Here is a 10,801-nt window from a genome sequence, read left to right as displayed (position 1 = left end):
GAGCTTGGCGGAGATCGAAGCACGATGGGCTGCCGCCTACAAGGACGGGAAGGAGAACGCCGGCGTCTGGCCAGCATGCCCCGATGGCAGCTTGTGAGAAGTAGTTAGGGCGTGTGTCGCCCATAGTCTTAGAGCAAATTACCAGTAGTACTTTAAGTTTGTAGTATTAACGTACAATGTCAGTAAGAGCATCCTTTGAGGGCTTCGAGTGTTTCTTAGCATGTGTGCCCGTGTTTTTTTTGCGTTAATCATTAGAAGATCACAAAACACACAATTTCTATGGTGTACCTGTGTGCGTATTTTTGCGTTAATGATCCATAAGTCAGTTACTTGTGCAATGTTTCCTAATAAACCAGGCGTACCATTGGCCGAAAAAATCAACTACACATGTACATTTTTTTGGAGACGGGATCTGCCAATTTTCTCTTTTCTCGCACACGAGCATTTTGCGCGCTTCATCTGTGTTATGTGTTTCCCTCACCCAAGTTTCAAGTTTCACAGCGAAATTTTCATTAGGCGCGCGATTTCAGAATTTATTCCTCCAACCACATCCCCACCCATCAAATTTCCTCAGTATCTCCCCTCCCCCCACCTCCCCCTACCAGCAGCTCAAACCGCCACCGCCACAACCACAACTTCAACCACATCTACATTCTGCTCGGATCTAGTCAGGTAACCCACTGATCTCTATCACGGCCCCGGCCTATTGCTTAAATGGCGCCTGCAAAACATCCTCATGACTCCAAATTCCCACCGCCCTACCTCCAGAGCATCACCGCGCAAGCCCAACCACATATCACATGGAGGTCGAGGAGGTGATGGCGGTCCATGGCGCGAGGGCCCCTGTGCATGTTGACCCGAAGGAACACCTTGCTTTCGCCGCCACCGACATGGTGCAGGCTCTGGCCCAGATGAAGTGCCCCAACGACTACCCCCCAGGACTTAAACATGTATGATCTAACCAGCTAAATCTTACCGATACCACTTGCAATGACTATATTTTGTATGGTTGATGTATTAAACATGTTTGTGCCTTGTTTATTTCAGTACTACACACTATGTGATGTTGATATTAACTATCCAGCTCAATTTCACCAATACCAGCAACAAACTTACAATACATGACTCAGGATATCACTAGAGATGCTGCCCATTTGCTATTTTTGGTGGACGCTAACCATGTTGTACTTAACATGCCTGTCCATGTACTTACGCAGGGTCATAACGGCCGATGCTGTTGTTTGTCGTTGATGTTAGTTGCATCCCATGTCTTACAGTATTTCACATCATTTGTGCAATTGCAGTTTAACTTCTACCATTTACTAGTTGCATGTAGGTACACATGTCAGTGGCACTGATCCACGCTACGACCCGGAGGAACAGCTTGCCTTTGCCGCCGCTGACTTTGGGCAGGCTTTGGCCAAGATGAAGTGCCCCACCAACTACCTCTTAGGACTTACCAAGTATGTACTCACTAGTTCAATCTTACCAATACCAGTTGCAATTAATGGCTATGTTTTGTATGGTCGATGTATTAAGCATGTTGTAGTAAACATGCCTAACACGTTTTAGCTACTTTCGCTACCTTTTTATAGACAACTGGGCCATTCTCTGCTCTGGCAGCACCTGCCTTGTGATGTTTAACACTACCAATTGCATTTTAATCAGTACCGGTTTCAATGGCTATTAAGCCTGTTGCAATTAACAGTTGAATCCATTTTTAAACAGTTGTATTTCAATGGCTACAAACTTATAAAACATGACTTAGGATGTTGTTAAGCCTATTGCAGTTAACAGTTGTATCCATTTTTTAATCTGTCCCTTTGCTACATGCTACTCTCCACAATGAAGATATACTAGAGAGGCTGCTCATTTGCTATTTTTGGTGGATGCTAACCCTGTTGTACTTAACATGCCTTTCCATGTACTTACGTAGGGCCATAACGGGTGATGCTGTTGTTTGTCGTCGAGGTTAGCTGCATCCCATGTCTTACAATATTTTACATCATTTGTGCAATTGTAGTTTGGCTTCTAACCCTTACTTGCTTCCATTTCTTTTTTTCTATTTCCCATTATTAGATAGTGGGCATAAATCTCATGATAAGTCCCCAAAGATTCATATTGAACTTCAATCGGTCGTAGGTACATACGTCAGCGGCACTGATCCATGCTTCGACCCGGAGGAAGAGCTCGCCTCCGCCGCCGCTGACTTTGGGCGGGCTCTGGCCAATATGAAGTGCCCAGCAACTACCTATCAGGACTTACCAAGTATGAACTCACCAGTTCAATCTTACCAATACCAGTTGCAATTAATGGCTATGTTTTGTACGGTCGTTCTATTAGGCATGTTGTAGTAAACATGCCTAACACATTTTAGCTATTTCCCTGCCTTTTTATAGACAACTGGGCCATTATCTGCTCTGGCAGCACCTGCCTTGTGATGTTTAACTTTGCCAATTGCATTTTTATCAGTATCGGTTTCATTGGCCATTGCAATTAACAATTGTATTTCAATGGCTACAAACTTACAAAACATGACTTAGGATGCTGTTAAGCCTGTTGCAATTAACAGTTGTATCCATTTTTTAATCCGTCCATTTGCTACTGTGCTACTCTTTCGCAATGAAGATATCACTACAGATGTTGCTTTTTATTACCATTTGCTATTTTTGGTGGATGTTAACCCTGTTGTAGTTAACATTGGCTTTCCATGTACTTACACAGGGCTACAATGTGCGATGCTGTTGTTTGTCGTCGAGGTTAGCTGCATCTCATGTCTTATACACCATCTGTTCCTAAATATAAGTATTTTTTTAGAGATTCCAATATATACTACATAAGGAGCAAAATGAGTGAATCTAGATTCTAATCTAAACTGTATCTGTAATCCTATATACATCCGTATGTAGTTCATATTGAAATCTCTAAAAATACTTGTACTTAGGAATATAGTTAGTTGTATTTTACATCATTTGTGCAATCTCAGTTTGGCTTCTAATATTTACTGGTTGCTTGTAGGTACATATATGAGCGGTACTGATCCACGCTTCGATCCCTTTTCGTATGGGGCAACGAGATATTCATGAACAAGTGTCAAGTGAGGAAACTAAGAAAGATTGTTAGGTGAAAGAAACGAGTGATGGGAATTAAGCTCTTTATTTACACTTTGTCCAAGACAATAGTGAACTTTAGGATGGTAAGTAATGTGTTGCCTTTTCCCCCTGCACACAACAAGTTACTCTATTAGACCTCAGTACCTGATATTTTTATCTTTTCAGTGGTTTCCGAAGCTATTTACTGATGATTACCTTGCAAACTACATGACTGGAGTGGAGGCAACTAAGGTTAAAGTATATAATTCATGCTACCATGATAATGCTCTAGAAGTCTTCCTGAAGGCGGTGAAGGATGGGCGAGCGATCGTCACAAGGGATTGGACAAAAGTTGTTCGTGCCTATGGCATGCTGGAAGGCACATTATGGGCATTCCGCTTCTTCAACACCATCGGCTGTCAAAATGATTTACACTTGTCTCTTGACCTTTACCGTCTCTAATTATTGTGGTTCATCATAGTTAATTGATGTCTAATCCCGTAATTACTGAACATATTGTACTGACAATTTTATTTAAGGATTCGTTGTTGAACCATTGTGCTGAGAATTTGAATTGCATGTTTCATATTTCAAAACTTCCAATAATAAATTACAGGGAAAAATAAAAATATACAAGAGCGAATAAAATAATGTGCACATGGTTTGTTGGGGATATAACTATTGGTATGACTCGCCCAGGAGGGGCCGGGTTATAATTACAAATATTCTTGAAGCCCAAGACCCAGGATAGAGATGGCGGTTCAGTTAAGGGCCCAAAGCCCAGAGGCGACTTAAGGCCCGTAGTGATAAACCGCCATATGTGTGTGACTTGTATTGTAAGGCAAGAATAGTTTAGAGACTGAGCCGGACAATGTTTATGAACCGGTCGAGACTCTGTAAGCCGCTGGGCGTCGACCTCTGTATATAAAGGGACGACCCGGCGGCGGCTCACGACAAGTAACATCAACTTGAGAGCTAGGTCAAGCGCGCTTCCTGGTCATCGAGACATAAGCAATCCCACTCAAACCTGGATCATAGGCTTTTACCATCACCGTAAGGGGCCGAACTAGTATAAAGCTTGTGTCCTTTGTCCCGATTAACCCCTTTAAGCTTCCTAGTTGCGATGTCTCCACGACTAAGTCCTTTCCCTAGGACATCTGCCGTGACAATTACACGACAGTTGGCGCCCACCATGGGGCCAGCGCACGGTGGATTTAAGTTCTTGAAGGGCAGCTTCGAAGGGCTTAAGGGATACGCTGTGGGCCGGATGACCAAGAGTGATCGCGGCAAGCTCTACATCGACGACGCAGGCTGGGGCCCAAACGCCGGCTCAATTGAGTATGGGTACCGGGTCCCCTTCGGCGGAATTCACGTCTTCATCGGCAAGATCGGCGAGCCGGGCCCTGAGCCGAACATCTGCACCGACCTCGTCGAGATGGCTCAGCGTGCGAGACCCGCCCGGGCTCTGCCTGCTGTGAAGCGTGCCTTCGTGGGATGCATCCACGGAGGGCTCTCTGAAGGATCTGCATCTGGCGGTGAGACGACCATCTATTCTGATGGTGAGTCGTCCATAGGTGAGACAGATTCATTGTATCAACTGCAAGACGGCAGGCTTGGGGGCTGTTCCGATGGCAGCAGTATTCCGGATTTCCTTGAGCTGCCAAGCAGGGTCAGAATCTTCATGGCCGGCACACAACCAATCCAAGACTCCACAACTGCGGCAGCCATAACCTCCGGGTCAGCAGCAGCCGGGGCAGGAGGCCCTGCGCGCTCGCTGGCTCAGGTGTTGATGGATCTCACAGATAAGATGACCGCTCTGTTAACTGCCATGGTCAACCCGGCGGATCAAGCTCAACATGATGCAGAAGTGGCGCAGTTAAAGCTGGATATGGTGCAGGCTAAGGAGGACCTAGCAGCAGAAGATATCAGGATAACCGCAGAGCGGGCGGCTTTGGACGCTCAGGCTCAGCGGATTCAGGCGCATACTTTCCGGCTCACGCAGGATCAGAACGCGTCTAATGAGGTCATGAGGAGAAGATACCAGAAGACTCAGTCTCGACTCCCTTCGATTTATGATCCTCGAAACCTCTTCCACACACCCGATGCAAGGCCCAGTAACCCGCCGGAGATAGACCGGGTTGCAATACCCGGGGTCGGCACGCCGGTTCAGCCACAGGTGATGGGGCCTCCCCGCATGAATATCGCTCCACCTCAGTATGTACCGACACCACCGGGTCATTATTCTAACCCGTTGGAGAACATGATCGCGGTGGTGGCACAACTGGTGGCTCTCCCGATGGACGGTGACTCTCCGGCAGCGGTTGAAACCCGCCGGGTCAAAGAACTTCTTCAGACAGCTTTAGCACAACAAGAGGCTTACTCGTACAGCCTGTACATGATTCACTCAACCCTTCGTCCAAGACGAAGCCCGAGTTATAGCAGGCACATGGACTCAACGGTCGTTTCAAGCACCATCCGGCATCGTAACCAGCCGGGCGGACATGACCCGACATGCAATGAAGCCTTTAACTTGGTGGATCAAGACAGAATACGTCAAGAGGCTGAGCGAGCAGCTGAGCAGGCGGCTCAGCTGATGGCTTACTAGCCTTATCCGGTTTATCCGACGACTTCTATCGAGGCAGGCATGGCTACCAGGACCGAAGGTGTCCCCTGTCTAGTGCCGGCTCTACGTAACGAGTGTTTGCCCAAGGATTTCAATGGACCTAGGAAGGTGCCTAATTATACGGCCGACTTACAGCCCGGGGCATGGATTGAAAGTTACGAGATGGCTATGGAGTTACTGGAGGTCAGTGATGCTGCGATGGCCAAATACTTTACCATGATGTTGGATGGGACCGCCCGCACTTGGTTGAAAAGCCTACCGCCTAATTCAATCAGTTCATGGATGCCGGCTCATCCAGAACTTCAAGGATACATGCAAACAGCCTATGTCAATCGTGGATTTGACTAGTTGCAAGCAAGAGGAAGGAGAGTCCACAACCCATTGGGTGCGCCGGGTTAAGGCCATAATACATTCATCTGGTAAGATGGATGCCGGCTCTGCAGTCTTAATGTTGGAGAGAAATTGCCGTTTTTTGCCTATGAAGATGAAGCTAGGGCGGCTCAAGCGCGATTGTAATGATATGGGTATGCTGATGGCCGCTCTGGTCAAGTACGCCGACTCTGATAGTACCAAGGATCCCGAGTCTGATGATGAAAAGACAGGGAAGGGAAAAAAGAATGGCAACGACAAGTGCCCTCAGCATAACGCAAGGTAATAAACGTAAGGCTGATGGTAGTTTAGAGTTTGTGGCTAACACTAATGCGCAGGGCAACAACAAACGTCGTAAGGGGAGACCACCTTCCCGGTCTGGCAGGTCAGGCCCCACACTTGAGCAGTTACTGAATGAGCCCTATCCAAGGCACGACACTCAGCAGAAGCCAGCTACTCATCTATGGAAGGACTGTACGATCATGAAGGCTTTCAGAAATTCCAACATGTTCAATGGTAATAATGGGCAGGGCGGCGGCTCAGGTGGCGGCGGTTTTCATGGCCCGGGCGGCGGTTCCAATTCCAACTTTCAAAATTCTCAAGGCAATCAAGATGGTTATAACCAGCAATCTGGCCAGGGTGGTCAGCAGCAGCAGCAACAGTAGCAGGGTGGATACCAGAGCCATCCAAAGCAGCTGAATAGTGGAAAATATCATGTGTTTACCACCAGCTTGTGCAAATGAGACCAGAAGCTTCATAAGAGGGCTGTGAACACTGTTGAGCCGACAGTTCCGTGTTATTTGAGATGATCTGAGTAGCCTATTCTATGGAGTAGGGAAGATCACCCTCCCCAAGTTGATAATCCGGGTCACTTAGCCTTGGTGGTGGCCCCTCAGGTTGGTGGATATAAGTTCACCAAAGTACTCATGGATGGAGGCAGCAGCATCAACATCCTCTATTATGAGACCTTCCGTTCCATGGGGTTAACTGATAAAAACCTTAAGCAGTCCAACACTGTTTTCCATGGCATAGTGCCTGGTAAGTCTACGTATCCAGTTGGCAAGATCGAGCTGGAGGTAGCCTTTGGAGATAAATATGACTCCAGGCCGTGTTATGTGTATTTACAGCTCAAGATGCCGGGTTATAAGGGAACCATCACAGTGCATGGGAGCCGGAAGGTAGCCTTGGAATGTGAGGAAGGCAATGCGGCTTATGTTGAGTCGGTCTGTGCAACAGAAGAGTTGAAATTCTACAAGGACATTGTTGACCCAGCAGATATGACGTCTTTGAAAAAGCCAACCACAAAACATGAGGGGATCATGAAGTTTAAGTCGGCCGATGATACTAAGCTGGTTGACTTTGTTCCAGGTGACTCATCTAAGCAGTTCAGTATTAGTGCTAATCTGGATCCCAAATAGGAAAGCGCGCTCATCGAATTCATCCGTGAGAACCGGGACATCTTGGCATGGAAACCTTCTGACATGCCAGGTGTACCATGAGAACCGCTGAGCGCACTCTTAATATTGATCCAAAGTTTAAGCCGGTCAAGCAGTTTCTTCGACGGTTCAATGAGGAGAGGTGTAAAGCTATTGGTGAGGAAGTAGCCCGGCTCTTAGCAGCTGGGTTCATCATTGAAGTTTTTCATCCAGAGTGGTTGGCTAACCCGGTGCTTGTGCTTAAGAAAAACAGCACTTGGCATATGTGTGTGGATTACACGGATCTAAACAAGGCTTGTCCGGCTGATCCCTTTGCTTTCCCTCGTATTGATCAAATCATTGATGCTAAGGCGGGTTGTGAGCGTTTGAGCTTTTTGGATGCTTACTCTGGTTATCATCAGATCAAGATGGCAGTTAATGACCAGGAGAAGACGGTGTTCATTACTCTGTTTGGAGCCTTCTGCTATGTATCTATGCCTTTTTGGCTCAAGAGTGCCCAGGCGACTTACCAGCGGTGTGTGCAGAATTGTCTTCATAATCAAATTGGGCGCAATGTTCATGCTTATGTGGACGACATTGTGGTAAAATCCAGAGAGAAGGAGACCTTGATAGATGATCTGAAGGAGACCTTCGACAATCTTCAGGTTTACAAGATGATGCTTAACTCGGCCAAGTGTGTTTTTGGCGTGCCTGCCGGCAAGCTTTTGGGTTTTCTGGTTTCTAACAGATGCATCAAGGCTAACCCGGAGAAGATCAAGACAATCACCTCTCTGGCTAAGCCGGTGTGTATCAATGATGTTCAGTGTTTGGTGGGTCGTATTGCTGCTTTAAGCTGGTTCATAAGCCGGTTAGGCAAGAAGGCCATACCACTGTATCAAATGATGAAGAAGACAGATAACTTTGTCTGGAGTGACACTACCAACGCTGCCTTTGAAGATTTGAAGAGACAGCTGGCGGAGCCGCCGGTTCTTGCTGCTCCCATTGATAAGGAGCCCTTATTTTTATATGTGGCTGCTAATACATGCATTGTTAGCATGGCCATCATGGTGGAGCGCTAGGAGGCTGGCAAGGAGCATCCGGATCAGCGGCCGGTTTACTACATCAGTGAGGTACTTATTGAATCCAAGCAACGGTATCCACATTGGCAGAAGCTCGTTTATGGGGTGTTCATGGCAAGCCGGAAGCTTAAGCAATATTTCCTGGGCCACCCCATCACTGTGGTTAGTTCTGCTCCTTTAGGAGATATAATTCAAAACAAAGAAGCTACAGGACGAGTCGCCAAGTAGGCCATTGAACTTGGGCCTCATGGTTTAAAGTATGTGCCACGCACTGCTATCAAATCCCAAGCACTAGTGGATTTCATCAATGATTGGACAGAGCTACAGATGCCTGAAGAAAAGCCGGATAACACATATTGGACTATTCATTTTGACGGGTCCAGGCAATTGGAAGGCTCGGGGGCTGGAGTTGTTTTAGCTTCCCCTCGAGGTGACAAAATTTTGTATGTTCTATGGTCGATGTTTCCCTGTACTAACAATGCAGCTGAGTATGAAGCCTTACTCCATGGTCTTCGGATGAATAAGGAGATGAGCTTAAGCCGGGTAAGGTGTTTTGGCGACTCAGATTTGGTGGCTCAACAGGTATCAGGCAAGTGGGATTCCAAAGATCCTCTCATGGCGGCTTATCGCCGTGAAGTTGACGCCATTGCTGGACACTTCAAGGGTTACCAAGTGGAGCACATTGACCGTAGAAAGAACGAGGCAGCTGATGCCTTAAGCTGGCTGGGCTCTCAGTGTAAGCCGGTGCCGCCTAATACTTTCTTGGATATTCTGCATAACCCTTCTGTCAAGTTACCTACAGAGGAAGACTTGGCTATTCCTGACTCGGAAGCATAATTGGTGGCGGCTCTTCACGTTATTCCAGATTGGACAGTGCCATATTTGGCTTACATGACTCGAGGCGAGTTGCCTGAGGATGAAACCTTGGCTAGGCAGATAATCCGGCGATCTAAGTCAATGACCATTGTCAATGGTGAGTTGCATCATCGCAGTGTTACAGGGGCATTTCAGCGATGTGTCTCCCCCGAAGAAGGCCAGGAAATTCTACGTGAGATTCATGAAGGGGATTGCGGCCATCACGCCGGGTCAAAGTCCCTTGTCGCCAAGGCGTTCCGTCATGGATTCTATTGGCTGATGGCTCATGCTGATGCAGAGGACTTGGTCAGTAAATGTGACGGTTGTCAGAAGTTCTCAAGACGGGCTCACGTGCCGGCTCAAGAGTTGAGGATGATTCCCATTACTTGGCCGTTTGCAGTCTGGGGGCTTGACATGGTTGGGCCTTTCAAAAGGTCCAAAGATAAAAAGACCCACCTTCTGGTGGCGGTTGATAAATTTACAAAGCGGGTTGAGGCAGAGCCAGCTAGTAAGTGTGACGCAGCAACGGCGGTTCAATTCATGAAAAAGGTGATATTTTGCTTCAGCTTTCCACACAGCATTATAACTGACAATGGCACTAATCTGTCTAAAGGTGCCATGGAAGAATTTTGTCAATGTGATCACATTCGGCTTGATGTTTGTTCAGTGGCTCATCCCCAATCCAATGGTCAAGCCGAGAGAGCCAATCAGGAGATCGTGAAAGGCATCAAGCCCCGGCTTTTGGTCCCCCTGCAGCGGACGCCGGGTTGTTGGGTCGAGGAGTTACCCTCTGTAATATGGAGCATCAACACTACTCCCAACAGATCTACGGGTTACACGCCTTTCTTCATGGTCTACGGAGCTGAGGCGGTTCTCCCTAGTGACATCCGTCATGACTCGCCCCGCGTGGCGGCTTATGGTGAGGCGGACAATGAACAGACGCGTTAGGATGCTCTTGACCTGTTAGATGAAAAGCAGGACTTGGCAGCAGCTCGTTTGGCGATTTACCAACAGGACTTGCGCCGCTATTACAGCCGCCGGGTTAAGTCCAGAGCCTTTCAGGAAGGTGATTTGGTGCTCCGGCTCATCCAGGATCAAACTGATGCACACAAGTTATCCCCACCTTGGGAAGGGCCCTTTATGGTCAGCAAGAACTTGAACAATGGGTCATACTACCTTATGGATGTTCGAGAGCACAAAGACTCACGTAAGTCGAAGGAGGAGACCCGCCGGCCATGGAATATCGCTCATCTTCGGCCTTACTACACTTGAGCCACTGGATCTCATGATGTACATATTTTGACAATGTATATATTATGATAAATAATAAAGCAGGACCTCTGTCCTTTTTCCCTCAAAGGTAAATAT

The sequence above is a fragment of the Triticum aestivum genome, chromosome 3B, assembly GCF_018294505.1.
Source record: "Triticum aestivum cultivar Chinese Spring chromosome 3B, IWGSC CS RefSeq v2.1, whole genome shotgun sequence".
In the NCBI taxonomy this organism is placed as follows: Eukaryota; Viridiplantae; Streptophyta; class Magnoliopsida; order Poales; family Poaceae; genus Triticum; species Triticum aestivum.
This window is presented reverse-complemented; position numbering follows the sequence as displayed.